Source organism: Microcaecilia unicolor, chromosome 2, assembly GCF_901765095.1.
Source record: "Microcaecilia unicolor chromosome 2, aMicUni1.1, whole genome shotgun sequence".
Lineage (NCBI taxonomy): Eukaryota > Metazoa > Chordata > Amphibia > Gymnophiona > Siphonopidae > Microcaecilia > Microcaecilia unicolor.
The window spans coordinates 25298501-25310617 of NC_044032.1; positions in this window are offsets into that span (position 1 = coordinate 25298501).

Here is a 12117-nt window from a genome sequence, read left to right on the forward strand (position 1 = left end):
GCCTTTAAAGATATTTCTTCAGCTGGCGGGGGACCCCCGTGGCTGGCCGTGCTGTAGTTGACTGTTCAATCCAGTTCGGAGTCTGACGTCCCCACAACGTGCTGGGACGTCAGACTCCGAACTGGATTGAACAGTCAACTACAGCACGGCCACGGAGGCCGAAGAAGAACTTTAAAGACGTCGGGTCGGCTGGCGGGGGTTGGGGTCCCCCGCCAGCAAAGGTAAACAACGGCAGCGGGGGAGGGTTGAGAGTCGTTGGTGGGGAGGTTCTGGCAATGGCAGCGGCGGTGGGGGGTCATTGGGGGGGGCTAAAATGTGCCCCCTCTCTCTGGCTCTGGCCCCCCCCTACCGCCAGAGTCCAGATACGCCCGTTTGAGCTTTGCAGAATTTGAAAAAAAACACTAAAATGTTTTGCAAAGGAATGCAAACTAAAAGGCAAACCATTACCCAAAACAACTGGAATTTCCCTAAGAGACTCCAAAACATTGATGGTCCAGAAGGATCTGCTCATGGCTTTTGAAGCCAGAGACCGGAAAGTGTTCTTTGAGCTGTGGGAAGAACACGCTTCTCTGGGGGTCTGAGATAATGAGTGAGTTGCCCAAAAGTTGGGGTTTTATCTCAACATCCATTTTGCAGTTTTCCCTTGGAAGCACTTGGTAGGAAAGCTGGACAAAGCAGATTTTGATGACCAAATCTCTCACTTTAAAACCTATCTGGAGACCAGTGGAGCAGCTCTGAGCCAGACCACAGAATTTCTTCCCTTTTATGCTTTGCCATTTGTTCCCAACCCTACAGTGCATCCCTCTTTTAAAGAGCTCTTTCAGGATTCTTGGACCCCAGAGCTGAAGACAAGGTTGGAAAAATTCCTGTCTGTGATGTTGAAAGCAGTACCCCTCGGCTCTTCACGTCATATAAGGACAGTTGACAGAGCAGCAAAGGTACCGCACTGCAAATGCTTTGTAATGTTACTCTTCCAAGAGACACTTTGATGCATGCATGGCTGAATAAGAGGGTGCTCTTTCCCTAATAAGTTTAATGCAGTTGGTGTACCCTCTCCTTGGGTAGAGTTGCCAAAGAAAAACCTGACACCTGCCCTGCCCATGCTCCTCCCTTGTCCCACTCTCATGCCATGCCCCAGTTCAGTATTTTGCCTTCATATTTTTTGATTTCTAGTTCCTTGTGTCGTGTCTGTTGTGTCATGTGTTTTTCATGTGTGATCAAGGTGCAGTATTCTGCTAGCGTGTAGTATTTGCAGCCCTTTTTGTTTTGCTTTTTTTTTTCACGAGGTAGTGTATTGGTGTTTTAGAGCCTAATGTAATTACAGTTCTGCCTTTATAAGGTTGTAGCTCATCCTGTCCTTGGAATTAGTGATGTTATGGTTTAGTAAGGATATGAGTGTGTTTTTGCACAAGTTTGTGTACAGCATTTTGCAATGGAGAGATTGTGGAATAATATAATTATATTTAAAAATATCAATTTTTCCATTAAGTATGTATGTGGTTATACTGATTCAGGGCAGCTGTTGGGCAGACTACTTAGAAATCCATCATCAAGTGAATTCTAAGGCATTATTTTGTAGGATCCCAAGAGACACTACTCATACTTATATAGACAGTGCGTGCCCACCCATATTAGCTCTGGGCCCACCCAAAATCTCAGGTCTGGCTACGCCACAGGGCGGGTGCTGCTGCTTTAAAAACAATGCCTGTAAATTGTGTTAAAAAATCTGCGCATATCCAGCAGATAGCCAAGACTTGTCGCTTCTTCCTCTATAACATTAGCAAAATTTGCCCTTTCCTCTCTGAGCACACCACCCGAACTCTCATCCACTCTCTCATTACCTCTCGCCTTGACTGCTGCAACCTACTCCTCATTGGCCTCCCACTTTGCCATCTATCCCCCCTTCAGACCATTCAGAACTCTGCCGCACGTCTTATCTTCCGCCTGGACCGATATACTCATATCACCCCTCTCCTCAAGTCACTTCACTGGCTTCTGATCAGGTACCGCATACAGTTCAAGCTTCTCCTATTAACCTACAAATGCACTCGATCTGCAGCCCCTCCTTACCTCTCTACCCTCATCTCCCCTTACGTTCCTACCCGTAACCTCCGCTATCAAGACAAATCCCTCCTTTCAGTACCCTTCTCCACCACCGCCAACTCCAGGCTCCGCCCTTTCTGCTTCGCCTCACCCCATGCCTGGAATAAACTCCCTGAGCCCATACGCCCACCTCTTCAATGTCGCCTTCGGCACCTAACCACCATACCTCTATTCAGAAAATCTAGACTGCTCCAACTTGACATTTCGCCCATTAGATTGTAAGCTCTTTTGAGCAGCGATTGTCCTTTTTGTTAAACTAGAGTAGCGCTCTAGAAATGTTAAGTAGTAGTAGTAGTCACGGAAAACAAAATGGCTGACAGATAGCAGCAGAGACAAACAACCTCATCTACAGACTTACACCCTCACAGCTTGTTCAGTTTGTTTGTTTGTTTTGTTCTTCATTGATTTCGAATATTAAGCATTATTATTTCTAGCAGATGGGTTGAGGGATCTGACAAAGTTCTGTGTTAACTAGAAGTTAAATAAGGATGCTGTTCTCCTAGACCTAGTATCTACTTCCTCCCTTAGTAGGGTTATCATATTTGCCGCAACAAAAAAAAGAGGACACAAAAAATAAAATGCAGCCGTCCCGCCGCCACACCCCTGTGCCGCACAGTCACCTTGGCCCCGCAAGAAAGCCAGATTCTATAAGCAGTGAAAATACTGGTAAAGTAACAGAAATTCATTTTCTTCCGTACTCTGCTAAATACAAAATGAAAAGATGTAAATTTCCAAAAAAAGCAAACATCCATGAGCGTGTCCCCCTTTCCTTTCCCTTCTATCCATGACCAACACATCCCCCTCTCCTCTCCTCTCTTTCTATCTATATGCTGTATTTCCCCCTTTTCCCTCCTCCCATGTACATCCCCCTCCCCAATCCTTTTTCCAGCCTTCCGCCATCTACCTTTTTACAGCCCCCTCCCTCCACTCACACAACTCCATCCACATCCCTTCCCCTCACGTACCTTATCACAGCCTGGTGGTCTAGTGACCTCTTTGGGACCGGAAAGAACCCCACTCTTCCCTGCCTGGCACTGCTGCTGGCATGCTTGCTGTCAGCGCCGCTTCAAAGTGGTGGCCTCATAAACCTTTTGTGGAAGTGTCATGAGGCTGCCGCTTCAAGTCTTGGCAGCCATTTTGAAGCAGCGCTGGTAACGAGCAGCTCAGCGGCAGCACTGGGCAGGAAACAGTAGCGTTCTTTCCTGCTCCGAAGAGGCCACTAGACCACCAGGGCACATTAAGGTACATGAGGAGAGGGCATCCTGAGGCCCACCAACCAGCCAGCCAGCCAGCCTGACTGCCCAGAAACCCGGACAAATGGGCAGGCTGGAAAAAACTGCCCTGATCCCTGACAGTCCCCTGAAAAGGAGGACATGTCCGAGGAAATACGGACATATGGTAACCCTATTCCTTAGCCCTCTGTTTTATTCTTTCCTTTCCTTTCTGTCTATATTGTAGCTCCTTTCTGTTTTCTGCCATTGCTTTTGTTTGTAAACTGTCTTGATGGAACTCCTTACGGCAGTATATCAGTCCGAAACTGAGTCTGTCTCGACGCCGAGGAACGACGTCCTCGATGGCGATGCTGAGAAGTCGACGTGCGCCTGGACTCTGGTGAAGCTTCCTCCACCGACGTCGAAGGAGAGTCGACTTGGGTGTGTCAGGTTCTCAGGTTCAGAGCCCGCGGGGCTGGGCTCTGGAGCAAACGTGAGCCCTTGGGCTGCTGACGAGGAGCGACAGCAGCAGGCAAAACCCACCAACCAACACTGGGCAAGCACACCGACACCGGCAGGGACTACAGGCACCGCCCAGCGAGCCGGAACACACGGACTGGAACACTGGACTGGAATTCCCCGGACTTGTCCACACAGCTTCACCTGCACTTAGCTACTAAGCCCCCCAGGAGTTGAGCTCCTGGGTTCGAGTAGCCGGCAGGACTTACTGGATACCGGATGACACAGGGACCAGGACTGGAAACAGAAGTGCTCCTAAACCTAAACTGATCTACGTGCTCCCAAGCCCTAAACCAGCAGGAGTGTTCCTAACAGTAAACTGACAAAAGGACTTCCTAAGCCCTATACTAAACAGGAGCTCCTAAGCCCTGCTCAAGAAAGGGACTTCCTAAGCCCTAAACTAACAGAGCAGGGAACTAAACACAAAGCTAACACAGGTGCTACTAAGCACCAAGCTACAAGCAGAGCTCTACACTAACAAGCTAAACACAAAACTAACAAGCTACCTAAGCACTGCTCTAGCAAGCTAGATACAACTAACAAGGTGCTTCCTAAGCACTACTCTGGCAAGCAACCAGAAGAGCTCCTAGCACTAAAAGGGAAGACAGGGGAGCCACAAGGAAAAAGCAGGGAAGCTAACACACATAAGCCAAAAGTGATTCTAAATCACCAAACACCAACAGCAAAGACTGCAATGCTCCCAATAGCACAAACCCAGAAGTACTTCTAACAGCAAACTCTGCAGTGTTCCTAACACCACCAAACCCTGAAGTACTTCTATCAACAACAGCGCTTCCAAAGCCCTACACACAGCAATGCTTCCAAAACCAAGAGGGAAAAGCAGGGGAACCATACGGGAAAAGAAGGAAAGGTAAACACACAGTCACCAGTGCACACTGCACTAACACTAACCTGGACCTTAGCAAAAGCAAGCAGGGAAACTAGACACAAAGTCAGAAGTGCACACTGCACCACCCTACCTAAAGCAAACACCACCATTGCAAAGGCTCTGAAGGAAACAACACCACTTCCTTATCAAGGCCCTCCCTGATGATGTCACACTCCCTAGACCTAGGCAAAAGCACACTGACCCAGAGAGGCCCAACCCACACCAATGCAACACCGTGAAGCACTTGAAGCCAGTACACCCAAAGAGAGGTAGAGTTAACTCAGTCCACCCACACAGCTGTAGTAAAGTAAAACAATTAACCTCATGCTGCTGGAAGCTGCCAGCACAGAGAGACAGAGCCAGCTCAGAAAGGACAGAGAAAAGAAACAGAAGCCAGCTAAGAAACTGACCCCCAGGAAAGAGGTAAGTTTGAGAGGGGTTCTGACCCCAATCATAACAGGGTGGCAGCCGACACCGATGCCGCAGGCGGCACCGGAGTCAGGGACCTCACCACAGGCGAAGGGCCAGAAACCATTTCAGCCGTCGGTGCGGAAGGCGCAAGCACCCCCGACACCGAAGCAGCCTGGCGCAGTAACCCTTCCAGAAGCTCTGGAAGTAGGGCACTGATGTGCTCGACGAGAGCCGCCGTCCGAGAAGGCTGCGGGGTCGGTACAGGAGCCGGTGGCAGAATCTGTCGAGGCTCGGGAGCAGGTACCGGGCTGCTAGACTGACGCATCGGCACCTCCTGAATAGATGCTTCTCGGGTGCTGAATCCCTCGACGCCCCGGAGCTCCCGGCACCGTGTGTCGAAGGAGAACGATGACGGTGCTTCTTCGCCTTCGCTCGACGCCCGTCATCGAGACTCCTCGGTACTGACGACGTGGAAGACGTGGAATCCTCATGTCTCCTCGGGGTCAGTCCCGGGGGGGCCTGCATAACAGGAGGCCTCGAGACAGGTGGAGACCCACTCGATGCCTTACTGCTCCCAGCATGAGTTGGTCGCTCCGCAGCCATTACCTTTGCTCCCAACGTCGATGCTGCTGACCTCAGTACCGATGTTGATGTCGACGTCGACATCGAAGGACTGGACTGAGCCCCAAAAAAGCTTCTCTTGCTGGGACTCTCAAGACACTTGGGTCCGTTTCTTCATGTGGAGACACAGACTACGAGCGGCTGGGCTATGGTCGGGCCCAAGGCACTGGGTACACCATGCGTGGGTATCGGTACCCGAGATAGTCCGGTTGCACCGAGTACAACGGTTGAAGCCGCTGGGTGTCTTCAATGACATAGAAGAAAAAATGTCTTTGGCGAAATCAAAGGACGCGATCGTGCCTTTTAAAAGAAAAAAGGGGCAAGAAAAAGTGAACCCAACCGCGCAGCCAAAAGCAGCCGCATCGAAAAACAAAGGAAACTTTTAAAAAGGGCTAAAAAAGTAATGAAACTAAGCGAGAACGGGCGGGAAGATGGCCATGCATGCGCATGCGTGTTGCACGCTGCTCGCGTGCCAGAAGACTCCAGAAAGGTTTTTTATAATGTTGATTGCAAAATAACCTCTGTTTCCCGGGCCGACGTGGACGTCGACCCACACATGAGAACAAGCAACCTGCTTGTCCTCGGAGAATTCACAGTCCGCACGTGTTTTAACAATCTTGAATAGATTTGTGTCATCTGCAAATGTAATCACCTCATTTCTTTGTTGCAATTTCCATTTCATTTATAAATATATTAAATAGCACCGGTTCCAGTACTGATCCCTGCGGCACTCCACTGTTCACCCTCCTCCATTGAGATAAATGACTATTTAACCCTACACTCTGTTTTCTAATAACCAATTTTTAGTCCAGAGCAGACTATTGCCTCCTATCCCTTCACTCTTTAATATTCTCAGGAGTCTCTCATGTGGAACATTTATCAAAAGCTTTCTGAAAATCAACTGGCTCATTTTTATCCACATGTGTACTCCCTGGTTTGGTAAGGCAGTGTTTTTCATTTGCCTATGCAGTTCTCCTGCTGTGAAAAGGGCTACATTTCCAGAAGCAACACTCAGATGTTAACCTTACTACAAATATCAACCTTTCCCTCTTTATCACGATTTTCAGTTTTTCTTTCCCTTGTTTATTTATTGGGGATTCATTAAGCACATGTAGGAAGAAAATTTTGCCAGTTCTACTTTCTTTCTCATTTAAATCCATCCCTAAAACCAGGGAACATTTTAAAGGCGAGAGAGCTGGGAAGTGGTCTTAGCTGTGCTTCTCCTTTCCTCCTGGGTGGATGTTTATTTGGGAAGGAACAGGCAGGACCTTTTGAAGGGACAAGGTGAAAGGTAGGAGAGCTGGTTGCAGGGCAGAGAGGAGTGGCTGCCTGCCATACAGTGAGCAGGACTGCACATGCCAGGGACCTGGAAGCCTTTCTTCCCTCTCCTGGAGCATCTAAGCTGTAGTTACTATAAAGAACATCACCCTCCCAGAACAGTAGGTACCAGGTTTCCAGCTCTGGGTGGGGTCAATGGGTGGGCACCAGGGCAGGAAACCTGACCCTGAGCTTTAGCCAGTCACCTCAGCAGCTTGATCGGAGCTCAGATAAGTGAGTGTATAAATTGAAGCTGAGCAGGGACTCTTCCTCAGGTTGAGCCCAGCTTCATCTCACTCACTCTCCAGCAGTATCTCTCACAAATATATTAAACAAAATGGGCCCCAGCACCGACCCCTGAGGAACCCCAATGCTCACCATCCTTTCCTCCCAGCAAATTCCATTTACCACCACCCTCTGCCACCTGTCGGTCAAACAGTTTTCTATCCAGTTCACCACTTTCAGTTCTAAGTTCATCACTTTTAGCTTATTCACGAGTTTTCTGTGGGGGACCGCATCAAAGGCTTTGCTGAAATCCCAGTAGATTACATCTAGAACATGTCCTTCATCCAGTTCTTTGGTCACCCAGTCAAAGAAGTCAATAAGATTCAATTGGCAGGATTTTCCTTTGGTAAAGCCATGTTGCCTCAGGTCCTGTAACCCATTGTCTTCTAGAAAGTGGAGCAGTGGCCTAGTTGTTAGGGTGGTGAACTTTGGTCCTGGGGAACTGAATTCAATTCCCAGCACAGGCAGCTCCTTTTGACTCTGGGCAAGTCACTTAATCCTCCATTGCCCCATATAAGCTGCATTGAGTCAGCCATGAGTTGGAAAGTGTGGGGTACAAATGTAAGAAAAAAAAAATTCAGCAGCAACCCCATTATTTTTCCTACCACCGATGTGAGACTTACCTGTCTGTAGTTTCCCACTTCTTCCCTGTCTCCACTTTTGTGAAGAGGGACCACATCCGCTCGTCTCCAATCTTGCGGAACCTCTCCCGTCTCTAAAGATCTATTAAATAAATCTTTAAGAGGTCCCGCCAGGACCTCCCTGAGCTCCCTCAGTATCCTGTGATGTATCCCATCTGGCCCCATAGCTTTGTCCAACTTCAGATTCTCAAGCTGTTTATAAACTCTTTCTTCCGTAAACGGCACAATATCCACTCCATTCCCAGACCTTCCCTCGGCAGCCAACTACGGTCCTTCACCTGGATTTTCCTCCATGAACACCGAAGAGAAATAATTGTTTAGCATGTTCGCTTTATCTTGATCACTCTCCACATAGCCATTCTCCTTATTTTTCAGTCTCGCAATTCCATTCCTATCTTTTCTCCTTTCTCTAATATATCTGAAAAAGGTCTTGTCACCTCTCTTTACGTCTTTAGCCATTTTTTCTTTTGCTCGCGCTTTCGCTAGCCGTATTTCCCTCTTCGCTTCTTTGAGTTTAATCCAATAATCTTTTCCGTGATTTACGAACTAAACCTTCAAATGAAAGAAAAGCCTGTTCCAATAGGAGTTGATTTAATGACCAAATACTTAGTTGTTGCCCCTGTTTCCCTGATACTCCCGGAAGGAAGATATTGAAGTCTCCACAGTGCCCACTTTGCTCCTGCTTCTTGGTTGTCTATCACTGGTTCTGTCAGCCTCAGCCCCTCATAGTACTATTAGCATAGGGTTCTCAACCCTGCCAGTCTCCACCCAGCCTGAGGATGAGACCATAATAGCACCAGGGGTGCCAGGTTGAGTAGCACATGGCACTGTGGATATGGGAAAAATCACCAAAGTGGAGGAACAGAGGAAGCCTCACGGAGCCCAAACAGTAAGGCAAATGGATGAATCTTCCAACATGTGTAACTGATTGTTGAAAGACTCATTTATTTGCCTTACTGTTTGACTGTACTGTGGGTATGGAGTTACTGTAGAGCCAATGAAGATCACTGTAGCCCCAGAATGTATAGTACCTGGCACAGTGAGTATGGGGTACCCTGTAGGGCCAAGCTGAGTTGTACATTGCACCATCAGTATCAGGTCACTGTACATAAGAACATAAGAGTAGCCATACTGGGTCAGACCAATGGCCCATCTAGCCCAGTATCCTGCTTCCAACAGTGGTCAAGCCAGGTCACAAGGACCTGGCAGAAACCCAAATCATGGCAACATTCCATGCTACAAATCATAGGGTAAGCAGTTGCTTTCCATTTCTGTCTCAATAGCAGACTATGGGCTTTTCTTCCAGGAACTTGTCCAAACCTTTTTAAAACCAGATATGCAGCATGTAACACACAGGCTAAAGGAGCTAGGCTTTGGTGCCGTAAATTATGTCTAGTAGCTATACTACAGAGCTGGGTGTCTCCGGACCTATCTGCTTATTGGCAGTGGAGAAACCAGATTCATTTATTAGTCACATGGGAAGCTAGAGAGGCGAAAGGATCCCCGAAAAGGAAAAAGGATTTCTTGCAAATCTGGAATCCGTATATAGACAGTTTAAGCCCTCGTGGGCGCAGCTTACTCCTAACCTGCTGTAATACCAATGAGCTCGATGGAGGAGTCCCTGAGCCCGATCTCGAGCGGCAGAGGATAGAGGCTCCTTGTGGGGGTGGGGCGGGGACCCGCCTGAATATAAGAACCAAAGTCCGTGGGAGGGAGTGGAGAAGGGGGGGGGGAAAGGGGGGAGAAAGGGAAGGGAGGAGAGAAGGGGATAAAATGCTAAAAATTTGATGGCATATGTTATGATGTTTATTTGATTGCATTACAATATGAAAAGTTTGAATATGTTGTAATTTGTCTCCAATAAAAATATTGAAACATAAACCCAGATACGCTAATCACATCCTCCAGCAAAGAGTTCCAGAGCTTGTTGAATGAAAAACTATTTCGAGGGCCCCCTAGTCTTTGTACTTTTAGAACGAGTAAATCATATCTCCCCTCATCCATCTCTTTTCCAAGAAGAACAGCCCTAACCTCTTTAGCCTTTCCTCATACGAGAGCTGTTCCATCCCCTTTATCATTTTGGTCGCTCTTCTTTGAACCTTTTCTAATTCCACTATATCTTTTTTGAGATACAGCGACCAGAACTGATGCAATACTCAAGGTGTGGACGCACCATGGAGCAATACAAAGGCATTATAGTATTTTTGGTTTTATTTACCATCCCTTTCCTAATAATTCCTAGCATCTTATTTGCTTTTTTGGCCACCGCTGCACACTGAGCAGAAACATAGTAACATAGTAACATAGTAGATGACGGCAGAAAAAGACCTGCATGGTCCATCCAGTCTGCCCAACAAGATAAACTCATATGTGTATACCTTACCTTGATTTGTACCTGCCTTTTTCAGGGCACAGACCGTACAAGTCTGCCCAGCAGTATTTCCCGCCTCCCAACCACCAGTCCCGCCTCCCATCACCGGCTCTGGCACAGACCGTATAAGTCTGCCCTCCACTATCCTCGCCTCCCAACCACCAACCTCTCTTCCCCCACCTGCTCCGCCACCCAATTTCGGCTAAGCTTCTGAGGATCCATTCCTACTGCACAGGATTCCTTTATGCACATCCCACGCATGTTTGAATTTCGTTACTGTTTTCATCTCCACCACCTCCCGCGGGAGGGCATTCCAAGCATCCACCACCCTCTCCGTGAAAAAATACTTCCTGTCATCTTTTTTGAGTCTGCCCCCCTTCAATCTCATTTCATGTCCTCTCGTTCTACCGCCTTCCCATCTCCGGAAAAGATTTTTTTGTGGATTAATACCTTTCAAGTATTTGAACGTCTGTATCATATCACCCCTGTTCCTCCTTTCCTCCAGGGTATACATGTTCAGGTCAGCAAGTCTCTCCTCATACGTCTTGGAACGCAAATCCCGTACCATTCTCGTAGCTTTTCTTTGCACCGCTTCCATTTTTTTAACACCCTTCGCAAGGTACGGCCTCCAAAACTGAACACAATACTCCAGGTGGGGCCTCACCAACAACTTGTACAGGGGCATCAACACTTCCTTTCTTCTGCTGATCACACCTCTCTCTATACAGCCTAGCAACCGTCTCGCTACGGCCACCGCCTTGTCACACTGTTTTGTCGCCTTCAGATCCTCGGATACTATCACCCCAAGATCCCTCTCCCCCTCAGTACCTATCAGACTCTCACCGCCTAACACATAAGTCTCTCATGGGTTTCTACTCCCTAAATGCATCACTTTGCATTTCTTTGCATTGAATTTTAATTGCCAAACCTTAGACCATTCTTCTAGCTTCCTCAGATCCCTTTTCATGCTTTCCACTCCCTCCCGGGTGTCCACTCTGTTGCAAATCTTAGTATCATCCGCAAATAGGCAAACTTAACCTTCTAACCCTTCGGCAATGTCACTCACAAATATATTGAACAGAATCGGCCCCAACACCGATCCCTGAGGCACTCCACTACTCACCTTTCCCTCCTCCGAGCGAACTCCATTTACCACCACCCTCTGTCGTCTGTCCGTCAACCAGTTCCTAATCCAGTTCACCACTTTGGGACCTATCTTCAGCCCATCTAGTTTATTTAAGAGCCTCCTGTGAGGAACCATGTCAAAAGCTTTGCTAAAATCTAAGTAGATTACGTCTATAGCACGTCGATGATTCAATTCTCCAGTTACCCAATCAAATAATTCAATGAGATTCGTTTGGCACGATTTCCCTCTGGTAAAACCATGTTGTCTCGGATCTTGCAGCTTGTTGGCTTCTAGGAAATTCACTATCCTTTCCTTCAGCATGGCTTCCATTACTTTTCCAATAACCGAAGTGAGGCTTACCTGCCTGTAGTTTCCAGCTTCTTCCCTATCACCACTTTTGTGAAGAGGTACCACCTCCGCCGTTCTCCAGTCCCTCGGAACCTCTCCCGTCTCCAAGGATTTATTAAACAAATCTTTAAGAGGACCCGCCAGGACCTCTCTGAGCTCCCTCAATATTCTGGGGTGGATCCCGTCCGGTCCCATGGCTTTGTCCACCTTTAGCTTTCCAAGTTGTTGATACACACTCTCTTCCGTGAACGGTGCTATATCCATTCCATTCTCAG